The sequence below is a fragment of the Benincasa hispida genome, chromosome 9 (genome assembly GCF_009727055.1).
Source record: "Benincasa hispida cultivar B227 chromosome 9, ASM972705v1, whole genome shotgun sequence".
NCBI classification, from domain to species: Eukaryota; Viridiplantae; Streptophyta; class Magnoliopsida; order Cucurbitales; family Cucurbitaceae; genus Benincasa; species Benincasa hispida.
This window is the reverse complement of record NC_052357.1, coordinates 898869-911763: the sequence shown is the minus strand read 5'-3', so window position 1 is coordinate 911763 and position 12895 is coordinate 898869.

The following is a 12895-nucleotide window of genomic DNA, read 5'->3' as shown; positions in this document are numbered from 1 at the left end:
TTGCTCACTGGAGAAGAAAAGCAAAGTCCATAAAGAAGTCGGAGTAAGAGAGAAAAAGAAAGTAGAGTAATTTTGTAAAATTTGTCATGTAGTGACATATAATTGAATACTTGAATGAGATGCACAAAGATAAAAAAACATTTTTTTTTTGTTATATTTGTTCGGGTAGAGAATATTGAGTTAGTCGTAATCATGGTGTCAAATCTCGTGCATGCATGGGAACGATTACCAATGCAAACCAAACAACAATTAATTCAACAAACCCCACACTTCCTAAAATGCCTAAAGTGGAGTTTGGGCTAGGACAAGAGATTAAGTCGTGAACTCTATGGAGTTATGGACCCCACCGTGATTTACAAACTCTTTAGGTCAAACAAAGAATGAAGTTCACAATTCTACTCTTTCCTACTCCCTACTCTTAATCCTTTGGTCATGGAGCCGTGTAGGAGTTGAGAAGTGTAAAATTTGAACCTCACTTCTCGTTTGGTCTAAAGAGTTGAGATTTTTATCATTTCACTTTAGTTTCAAATACCTTCTTAATGATTTGGAGGAGGCGCAGCAATAGGAATAGTAAGAAAAAGAAAGCAAAGAGACGTAAAGAAAAAGAATTGATATGGAGAGAAAAAAAAAGAAAAAGATGGTCAACTTGAAACCTTCAAAGACTACACTTGTCACATTGTTCCAACACACATACACACAAAATCATCTCCACCATTTTCATCTTTATTTGAAACTCACCATTATTATGCTTCTCTTTTTTTCTACTTTTTTTTTTCTTCCCTATCCCATTTTTTTTTATTATAAGGTTTAAATTTTAATGCACATGTAAATTGAAAAGAAGAAGAAAAAAAGAAACTTCATGTGCTAATTAATTTGGTTCTCTTAGCTGGATAACAGCAAGGAGTAAAAAGAATATTATGAGTATTATTTATAAAACTATTGGAAAATATATCTCATATGAGCATAGTTTCTGAATAATTTAAGACATAATTATCATTTTCCATCACTCACTTATTATTGTTCAATTAAAAATATTAAAAAAACTACCGATGAAACATAAAATATTCTTAAAAATTTTGAGATATAATCAATTATGTCCTTATACAAATTTTGAAAGTTTTCATTTTTAGCTTCAACTTTAAAATTTTGTCCCTAAATATATATCTCTTTGAATTTTTTTATTCTCCATTCAAAATAGGGTGTGGAGTTAATGATGTAAAATTAAAAGACATATGTGACATCATTCGCGTAAATTGATATGGTAATTGAAATATATTGCAAATAATTTTAACAATATCATTCGAAATAAAACATATGGTAACAACCATCTTAGTGTTTCATATAGTTGTATATAACATTACATGTATCTACTTTCTAAATTTTACACATTAACCTCACATCAACTTTAAATAAATATTTTTGGTAGATGTTATAATATTAAATTTGCTTTCATCCATCAACTTAAATTTTTAGTACATTGTAATTTAAGAATTTTAGAACAATTTTCAAATTCAAACATGGGAAAGGATAAAGTCCTAAGAATTCCTAAACTTTGCATAACTTCAATTTGGGTCTGATCCATTTTCATTTAAATTATTTCTCCCTTCTTACCTTAGAAAATTCTCTGTGAAACAAAAAAATTTCTTCTTAAGATTCCAGTGCATGCCATTGCCACCCACCCTTTAGGAGTATTAAAAAAAATTAGAAAAATATCAAACTATTTATAAAAATAGTTAAAAAAAAATACTTCTGTCAGCGTCTATCATATAATATCAATGATAGATTTATATTACTAATAAACACTCTATTTAAGAAGATTAAATTTTACTATTTTATGTAAATAGTTATTCTTATTTTTCTACTTGGGAAAATCTCCCAAACTATAAACTATATATATATATATATATATATTAAAAAACAGGGTTTAAAAAACAGAGGAAAAGGGTGTTGATTTGCACTTGGAATATTCATTCATCACAAAATTCAAATCTTATGCTTTCTTTATTTATTTATTTTTTTCTCTAAAAAGAGAAAGTTGATGGATGGGACCTTAAACTTTGCTGCAAATGGATTTTGAAAGAAAGCATGGTCAAAATGGAATGCTTTTGAGTTTTTCTTTTTGAGGGGGTTTGAATTATTGATAATATATCGTTATGGGAAATATATATTTAAAAAAAGTTGGAAGAAAATGTGTATTGAGAATAGGTTACCACATTATTCTCTCTCTTTTTAGGTGGGGTACTCAAATGTCGGAAAGATGTCCCCTTGAATTTAGCTTTGGAGTTTGGACTCAACTAACTATATATTCTTCTTATTTCTTGTCTTACTTTAATTAGAGTGCATCTGATATGCATTTTCAAGTGCTTAGTTTTAAAAAAAATAAGTCATTATAGAAAAAATTGGAATGTTTACAATCACTCAAAATAACTTTTGAAGAGTATTTTCAACAACTTTTGTCAAAAGTGTTTAAATAAAAATAACTTTTTTGAAAAATATATTTTTTTAAGTCAATCCAAACAGACCCTTACATTTAGTCAATTTTATACTTTTAAAACTCTTACAATGCCTAGTTAATTTTTATACTTTTAAAACTCTTACAATGCCTAGTTAATTAACAGTGAGTATGTAGCTCAATAGATAAGACCATGTTAATTAATGGTGTTGCAGACTTTTTACATCTCAAGATTTTTTAATACATTTGTAAGAGATGGAGAAGTTGCAAATGAACAACATTGCAGTTTTTTGTTAATTTTTTGTACCTAATGAGCTCATATATGTTGTATGCGATATTTGAATGAATATTTTCGTATATTGATTTGAGATTTACATAAGAAATTTATACAAAAGGATGATTAACTAATCTCTTAATCTATAGCCAAAATATATGGATAATACATGAATTAAGGCAAAAATATGGCAACACTCTCCCTCAAATTTAAGGAGTTAAAGTAGAAACCAACCGGAGTTTCCTAAATAACTTAGTAAAGTGATCAGGAAGCAAAGCTTTAGTAAAGATGCTTGTTGGTTGTTTCGCAGTGGAGATAAATCGTAAAACAAGAGTGTTGCTTTGAAGATGATGGTGAACAAAGTGACAATCATTCTTAATATGCTTAATGTGTTCATGGAAAACATCATTATGCGCAAATTGAATAGCACTGCGATTGTCACAATGAACAATAGTAGTAGAGTGTTGAGGAACACCCATATCTGCAAACAACCATCGAAGCCATAACAACTCAGCAAGAGGATGATACTCAGATTTTGTGCTAGAGCGTAAAACAACAGTTTTTCTTACTATGTTAAGAAATGAGAGAATCCTCTAAATAAAAGTAATAACCTGTGGTGGATCATCGATTAGTGGGATCACCAACCCAATTTGAATTAGTTTCAGAATAGCCAGATAACACCATAGAAGACTGTGAAGAGAACTATAGACCATGTGTGAGAGTATCTTTGACATATCGCAAGATGCAAAATACAGCAGTAAAGTTTATAGTCTGAAGAGTAGCCATGAATTGATTGACAATGTGAATTGTATAAGCAATGTTTGGGTTGGTTACCATCAAATAAATGAGATTGGCAACAATTTGGTGATAATGAGTGGGATCCTCAAAGGGACACCGTCAAAAGGAGTAAAACAAACATTTAGATCTAATGGTGTCGAAGACGTGACAAAATCAATAATACTAGAGCGAGCTAGAAGATTAGAAGCATAATTAGCTTGAGATAAATAATATCCATTAGAGCGATAAGAAACCTCAAGGCTAAGGAAATAGCTATGTCATCTGAAATCATTCATCTCAAAGTGGTTCCTAAGGTAGTTTTCAGATCAGATATAGCTTGCGAATCATCACTTGTAATAATTATGTCATCAACATAAAGAAGAAAAAGGACAATACCACAAGGAGTCTGTTGTATAAATAAAGTTGTATCATGAGGACTAGAAATGAACCTAAGTTGGGTTATGGTGGAACTAAATATGGCAAACTAGGCTCGTGGAGCTTGTTTTAGGCCCTAAAGGGTACGTCAGAGAAGACACACTTTCTGTGATAGATGAGTAGTACCGAGTGATGGTTTCATATATACCTCTTCAGATAAGGTTCCATTGAGAAAAACATTTTTAACATCCACTTGAAGAAGAGGCCATTACTTGGCGGCTGCAACAACTAAGAGGCTACGAACAGATATCATATGGGCAACAGGGGCAAAAGTTTCTTCATAATCAACACCATATTCATGAGAATGGACTTTGGCAACAAGGCGAACTTTATAATGTTCAATAGATCCATCTAAACGTGTTTTGATCTTATAGATCCACTTACAGCTAATAGGTCTTTTGCCTAGAGGAAGACCAACTTAATCCTAAGTATGAGACTTTTCTAACGCCTGAAGTTCTTCATCCATTACTAGCTGCCAAAGAGCGTTAGTCTTGGCTTCATGATAAGATGATGGTTCGACTAAGGACATAATCATGGAAAAAAAATGAAAGTCTTAAAGATGAGAGGGAGGGTGACTTACACGAATGGAGTGATGAACTGGGATGACCGATGTTGGTTCAGATTCCACAGTGGAGACAAATGTTGATGTCAGGTGAGCAGGTATAGAAGTGGGTTGAGTAAGCTGAGAGATAGGTAGAGGGTCAAGAGAAAAAGTATCATTGGAATTTGATGTGGGGTCTGAGGGAGTGGAGATAAAGGTTGGTGAGTCAAGCTCAGGAAAAAGAGCATTGAAAGGTAAAGAATGTTTGTGAACTAGATAAAAAGGTATGGAAGGAAGAGATACAGGAAAACATTCGATGCTCCCAAAAAGTGACATGATGAGAAATACGTAACCGTTTAAAGATAGGATCCCAACAACGAAAGCTTTTGTGTTCATTTCCATAGCAAAGAAAACAACATAAATAGGCGCAGGGTTCAAGTTTGGTATGCTCATAAGGATGAAGAAGAACAAAACAAGCACAACAAAAAACCTTGAGGTGAGAGTATGAAGAAGTAGTATCGTAGAGACATTTAAAAGGAGAGATGTTTTGAATGACAAATGAAAGAAGACAATTGATGACGTAAACAAAAGTGAAGGCAGTCCCACCCAAAACTTTTTAGGGCAAGATGCAAAGAGAAGTTAGGCATGAACAAAATCTAAAATATGATGATATTTGTGCTCTGCTCGACCATTTTGTTGAGAGGCGTGAGGGCATGAGCGTTGAACAAGTGTGCCTTATTGGCCGAGAAAGGAGAGGAGAATTGAGTCCTTATATTCCATTGCATTATCTGTACAAAGGATTTTGATGGTTCGAGAAAATTTTGTTTGTTCCATATTAGCAAAATCAAAGAAAACTTGAGATAAGGCAGAACGATTTTTCAGAAAATATTTCCAAATGAATAAGATGAAGTATTGATAGATATTGAAAGTGGGAGTAGGAGCAGGACCCCAAATATCAAAATGAATTAGGCTAAAGGGTGTATCATAAGAGAAGTATGAACTCAAAAAGATCAAACAGATTGTTTCGCAAGTTTATAATTTAAACAGCAAAAGAATCAAATTTTGAAACATTATTTAAATTTCCAAGAGAAATTAACTTGCGAAGTTTTTCAAAAGAATCATGGCCATACGAAGGTGCCATTGATATATAGCAGAATCAGTGACAGATGCAGAGATTGATTGAGAAACAGGAAGTTGAAAAGATGTGAGCTCAAACAATCTCCACACCTTGTGACTCGTACCAACTATTTATCCCATTTACGGATCCTAAACCTGACAGCCATTGGGAGTAAAACAAACTATGTCACATAATTGACCAACAGATGTAAGATTAAAATTCATATTAGAGACATGAAAGGTATTGGAAAAACTTAGCATTGGATTGATAGCCATACCACTATGAGAAATATACATGTTATTTCCATCAGCAACATAAATGGGGGGGCAGTGATGATGGAGCAGGAGTGAGGGAAGACAAAAGGAAAATATCAGTGGACATATGATTACAACAGACATAATCAAGAAGGCAAAAATTACTTGATTTGACGGCAAGAGCACATGAATTGGAGAAAATTACATGTTCTTGAAAATCTAAAGTGTTGTTTATTGAAAACCTAAAAGCTTTAGAATCATTAGAGGATGAAACAACAACAACAATAGAGGATGAACGAGTGTTAGATAAGTTCCTTGGTTTGGTGGATTTATCCCGAGGTCGAGTAGGACAATTTTCCAAAATACGGCCACGTCTGTGGCAATACCTACACTCAATTGTAGGGCAATCAACAAACGTTTGACCAATGAACTTACACTTTGTGCAGTGAAGGGACTCTTAATATTTCGCCATTATAGACAACGAAGAAATAATTCAACTAACTAAATGGATGCACCAAACAATTAAACCAGACCAAACCAATTTGAGTCTTAGAACTAAGTTGAATCGGACTAGAGTTAATTAAACCAAATAGACCAACCCAATTTGGACCAACAGATTGAACTGGACCAGAGTTGGTGTTTCTTCTCTCCACAACAACAATAAAACCAGTCTGAGTAGTACACGATTTGCTACAAACGATGGTGCACAAACAATAGTGCATAAAATAAGGTTTGGATGGAAGCTGCCACAAATTTTAATGGACAACCCACAAATCTCATTGAACGACGAATTTGGCGGTGGCGAACAGATGAAGGTCACCAAATTTGAGCAGACAACACTTGGATCTGGACGGATCTGAAGCATGAAGGATGAAGGTTGCCAATGGACTTGAAGCTTGACGTCGATGATGAATGGATTTGAAACTTGATGTCGATGGAAAACAGATCTGAAGCTTGATTTCTTAGATCTGAAGGTCGAAAATAATGAACGGCAGGGTGGATGTGTGGATCTTATTGGGATTGGTGTCTGATGCTTGATTTTATGAAATGAAAATGTGGATGCTATGCATTGATGGAATTGTGTTGTGCACTCAAGTTTCCCCAGCGGAATCCAAGTGTAAATTCCTCTGAATTTCCTGGTAAGTCCAGGGTCGAATACAAGGACTTGTGAAAACAGATTGCGTTGGTAATTTTTCTGAAGAACTTTGCGGTAATCGGATAAATAAGTAAATTTTTGGGTTTGTTGTTTGCGTTGATGAAAAATAAATAAATTCGACGGAGTTTGAAAAGAGTTGGTAAACGGAAGATGCGATGAGTATGTGGTGAATGGGTTGAGAAAAGTTTTGGCTAACACTTCCTAGGATGCGTTCATGTTATGCGATCATGCAACATACATACAACAGTAAACCACCTCTCGGTGCGAATGCCACGACTTCTAAGGTTAGAACGCATGCGATATATGCGCTAAGTCTATAGGACCTACACATAAGCCTCTATTCATATTTATGTGATGACGAAATGACACACACACAAATAAGGCGACTACATAATATCATTTCCATTTTTAGGATACATGCGATGCAAGTTGACAAACAGAGCTTATCTCTAAGTCCCTATATCTTGTTTATGCAGTTCTAATCTTGCTCTCTCGAGCCCAGATTTTAATCTAGCTCTCTCAAGTCATTAGGTTCTTTCTTTAGACTCTCTCTCGAGTAGCTCTAAAGGGTATTTGGCACAACATAAATCAAGACAATCGCAAGCAATGAACTTCCTAGGTCATGTTAGCTTAGTTTTCCTCAACCCATTCGACTAGTTTAACTACTCATGCAAACTAAGAAAGTGAACAGATGTAGAAATAGAACTTCCATTGTATAAATATGAAGATGAAGTACAAAATAACAACACAAGTATAGAATAAAGGGCTCGAAAGCAATCTCTTGCTGTCGAGACTTTTACACTGATTTCTACTCGTGCTCAAAAGATAATTTCGCTCTCGCGAGAGTTGGCCCGCTCTCTACTTCTTCGCCCCAAGGTTCTCTCTCGAGTTGCCCTGAGCGATCTCCGGCGTCACCACTCTTCTCTTGCTCTGCCTTAAAATGAAAGAAAACTGCGAACTTGTGGAACAAAGAATAGTTGAACTCGTTAATTCGTCAACCCTTTCTCTGAAGAATGCCCTTGGTATTTATAGAGCATCCATGGTGAAAGGCGGTTTCTCTCTCATGCTTGTACAGATGGGACAACTTTAATTCCTGATTGATGTACCGAATAATTGTCACCGAAAAGCTGAATGTACTTTGTGACTATTATCGGCTTTCAAGTTAATTCAGATTCGACTGTTATCAGCTTTCTGTCCCATTTTGATTGATTAGCCTTTCACTCAGATGCACTCACCATGTTGCACTGACCAAGTTGCGATGATCCTTCTTGGGCAAATGTTTGTGAACACAATCATCGCAAAGCTTTGCGGTGAAGTTGCACTCGACCAGAGATTTCCTATGATTGCAATTCTTGCATTGCGTCAATACATATTCTGCACAAAAATACAAAAATCAACTGTTCTAATGCACTGAACGCATGCGACCGCAATATTATGAAATTGATGCTTAATGGACGCAAATTAACATATTTCATCAACGCAATCCAACATTGTTTAAGAACTTAGTACTATGATAACATGAATTTATGCCGGTTACTAGTGTCCTAATTCTCCCGGAGTCTCGTTGTTTTGTAAAGATACACATTGTTCAATGAATAAAATAAGTGTTATTTAATTATGGCATTTACTCATATCCAATAAATAAAACTCCTTGATTATCTTATGTGAACTTAAGCATGTATATGTGATATACAAGTCGACCATGCCTCAAGTGATAACCTAAATTGGTTTGTAGTATAAAGATTAAGGTGGGATACCTGATCTTGGTGAAACTACGGATACGGTTCGCTTTGTAGAGGTTTGCAAGTGTTGTAAACTACTACAGATAGTAGATCCTAACCATTCATGTGGAGACTGTAGCGAGGGTGTCCTATACAAAGAGTTTTTATAAGACCTGGACCATGAGATGACTAGACTCTGTATATAACGTCGTTGATACTAGAGACTTGCATTTCACCTAAACGACCATAGGTGACACGACCTCAATCCTGAGTGTTTTGTGAACTCCTGCTTTTGAGGGCGATCCTTTGATTAGTATGGGTAAGAGTGGCCAGATTGCCAACTAAATATGCCTACTTTTTTGGGGACTTGTCTGATCTGGGAGCTGGGAACTTAATCCATAATATGGAATTCACTTCTTTCCCAAAGCAGGAATAAGTAGAGAGATTGCTCCCTTAAGGGCTGATTCTGGAGCTTGAACATAGTGGCCACAACTTTTCTTTGGAAGAGAAGACTCAGTCATAGTAGGACTATGATTTATGCACATTAGAGGGATTAGTGGTACTTAAGGAAACAGATGTAACTACAGGGGCATAACGGTTATTGACCCAGTTGTACTTACGAGTGATCTGTGAAGGGTTTTCGCACTGTTGATTAGTTAAGATAGACACATAATATATCTATAGTAAGGAGAGTTCAGCTGTCAGTCTTTAGTGGAGTGCTTGGAAGTTAACAAATGGTGGATCCCGTGACTAAAGAGTTTAGTCAGTTATTCACATACCGTTGGAGCTTCGCATTTACAGGTCCATGAGGTCCCCTTGGTAGCTTGGATTCTGTTGAGGATCAAGTTCTTGGTGTTTATTTGAAATGTTCAAATTGACAAGAGGTATTTTGATTTTATATGATATAATCGGTATGATGTATAAGATATATCTAGTGGAGGATTGATGTAAATGAGATTTACATTAAGTACCATGGAATAGAAAAAGAACTATGGTTTATATGTTTCATGAGTTGAAATATTAAAACTATAGGTTTATAAATATCAGTAATTGAAAAGTTGGTTATCATTTATATTTATAATAATATTAATTATTAGATAATTAATAATTTTTCTTTTAAATAACCAAAGTAGTGGGTGGTTATTGGATCATGGTAACCGTGAGTTTAAAAGAAAAGCGGTTTCCTATTTTGAAAAAAAGTTTTTGGTTTTTACAAAAGATTGAAAAGAATTTGACTTTTCTCTCCAGTGAAAAGAAACTCACGAAAGTCGTCAAGTAAATACAGATTTACTAAACGATGGCTGGGCGAGCTAAACGATCGTGCAAGTGCTAGCTAAATAATCATGCAGTGTTTACTAAACGATTGCATAGCTTTGCTATATAATCGCTGGCCCAAGGTAAACAATCGTGTAGAATCGACCGAGCTAGACAATAGAGCTAAACGATCACATAGCTTTACTAGACGATCACATAGTTTTATCTAAACGATTGGGCATCGACCTATACGATAAGTCTCTGACTTCTCTCACTTGCCCAGTCATGTACGCGATCATTGTTTCCTCCATTCATCTGCCTCATACAAGTCCGAATAGAGCCCACCCTCTAGATTCTCACACTGAGAATATCAAGGTTGCCTTGTTGGTGGTGTCAGACTCAACTCAACATCGTCGAGGTTTTCTAGAGGCCATTCGTGGTGCTATGGAAGCCGTTCGCTATTGCGGAAGAGATCGTGACCGAGGAGATCGTTGAGGATGAGCACGAAGTGTTCGTGCGGTGTTGCGATTGTGTAGATCGAGCGCTTGTGGTTGCGGTTGTTCGATCAAAGTCACCCATCGAAGCGTGGTGATGTTTCTGCATATATGCGTAGAGTTCTCTTTATGCATTTGTTGTTCATGTTGTAATTTCTGGAATTTTTTGTATAACCGTTTGTTTTCAAGTCGACTATAAATGATTTGTTGATTCATGATTGTAATTTGGAATTGTCTTGCCTCCGCTGCTCACGAAAATCGTGTTTCCGATTTCCCTCAATTGGTATCAGAGCAAGGTTCTCTGATATTCCAAATTACATATCTGAATCGAACGTTTTTTTACAGTCGCGGTGGGTTTCTGCATTTCTAGTTAACCATTTTATGCATTTATGATGAATTTAATGAATGTTTCGGGTTTAAATTGCCTTTTTGTTAAAGTTTTCGTTATTACAAAGTGTTAATTGTGAGGCCCCCTGTGTTTTTGGGCGAAATTAACTTTGCAATCGAGTCTGTAATTCGAAAAGTTCGAGTTCGTTGAGTCGTTCGTGATGAAGCTTCGTGCATGGAGATGCAGTTCTCAACGAAGAAAAAGATCAAGCGTTGATCGGATCGTGTAGCCTCAGATAAACGATCGTAGGGATTTTAACTAAGCGATCGTTTAGATTTTTCCATCTAGAAGATCGTGTAGTATTTTCTAAACGATCGTTTAGCTAATGCTAAGCGATGGGGTAAATTGTTTACCATATTGTGTAGCGTTGTTGCGCGATCGCGTAGGCGCTGGAGGTAGACGATCGTAATGGGAGCATGCGATGCTCGTCGTTTAATAGAAGGCGCGCGCTAGACGATCATGTAGCTAGCAAGTGATAACTTGTAGAAATACAAGTTATTTATACAATTTTATTTAGATTATGCGGCAAAAGAAGAAAAAGTTGCGTCGACAGTATAGAAATTGGCTTAGAATCGCGAAAATTGTAAAGTGTCGTAAGCACACCCGCTAACCTCATTGTGATGGCAAAATGGAATGTCCAAGTCTTTGTTTTGCAGGAAATAGATCACCGCATGCGATAATCGCTCAAGGATAAAAATGAACAACGCATCCACATTGCATGCGACAATCAATCAAGAACGAAAAAGAACAACACAATTGCAAGGGATGCGACGATCGATCATGGACTTAAACGACCAACGCATTTCCACCGCATGCGACAACCGATAAAAGATTAAAACAACTACACTGTATGTGGCGATCGACCGAAGATGTAAAGAGCAACGCATTCACAAGGACTTCTGACAGTGTACAGCTTTTCTGTTGTACGATTCTGACAAATCAATTGTGGAGCAAAGCGGACGTTTCCACTAAGCCTTGGCAGGAATTATCAGATTTTCAAAGTGGAACCACTAATACAGAGGAACCAAGGTTTATAAATAGCTTCCTCAAATTCAATGAAAGGAGGCTGGTCTGAAGAGACAATTTAGAGAAAAACCAAGAGAAAGACGAGACAAAACTGAGAGGTAAGTCTTTGAGCAAGCAATTATTTCCATTCCCGAAGAAGAAGCTCTATGCGAAAGGTCACTTCTACATGGAAAGCAAGCCTGAGAGGGAAGCTTTCCACTCCATTTCTACCACACGCTGGCAAGAAAATCGTCTCCGATCGGGATCCGTGTCAAGACATTGACACTCTTTTCGTATTTGTTCTTATTTTCCATTCATCTATTGTGTTCATCTCTAATCTTTCATTCACTATCTGTAACAAACGTTGATCTCTAGATTTTAATATCATTATCGTAATCATTGTCATTTCTTTGTTCTCTCCATACATTCATCATCCATTTTCTCCATCATGTGTAACTAATCCCTAGGGTAAGGGGAAGGATTAAGCGAGTGAGTTAATCCTTGTTAAGGAAATTGGCTAAGTTTAGCTAAAGCATGCTCGACGGCATCTTTACCTGTGAAAGCAGAAGTAGAGATGTTATTCCGCTTATCGAAAGAAGGTTGGAAGAATGCGTTAACTAAAGCGAGAAGTATTTCCAGAGATGGAAACAACCTTGCATTCATCATGTTCATCCCTGTTTCACCATAGACATATGGGAACGTGACCGATCACTTAAAGGTGCAAGCCAAGGGAAAGTGGAACCTTAGTTGCAACAAGATTGACGAACTTGCGATGTCCTTCCCTCAACTCATTCTCTTTCTGACTCATTTCACAAGACTTGCCACCGCATTCATTAGATTCTTTTGCACAACTTCACAGTCAGTCCTCACTTGTATATTTAATTGTTTATTCATTTACTTCATTACCGCAATTTACCTTACCGCACTTTATTTACCATCACATTTTATTCTTTACCGCAATTTACTTTTACCGCATTTTATGTTTCTGCACACCCAATTCATTATTCTTTATGTTTAACCGGTCGCA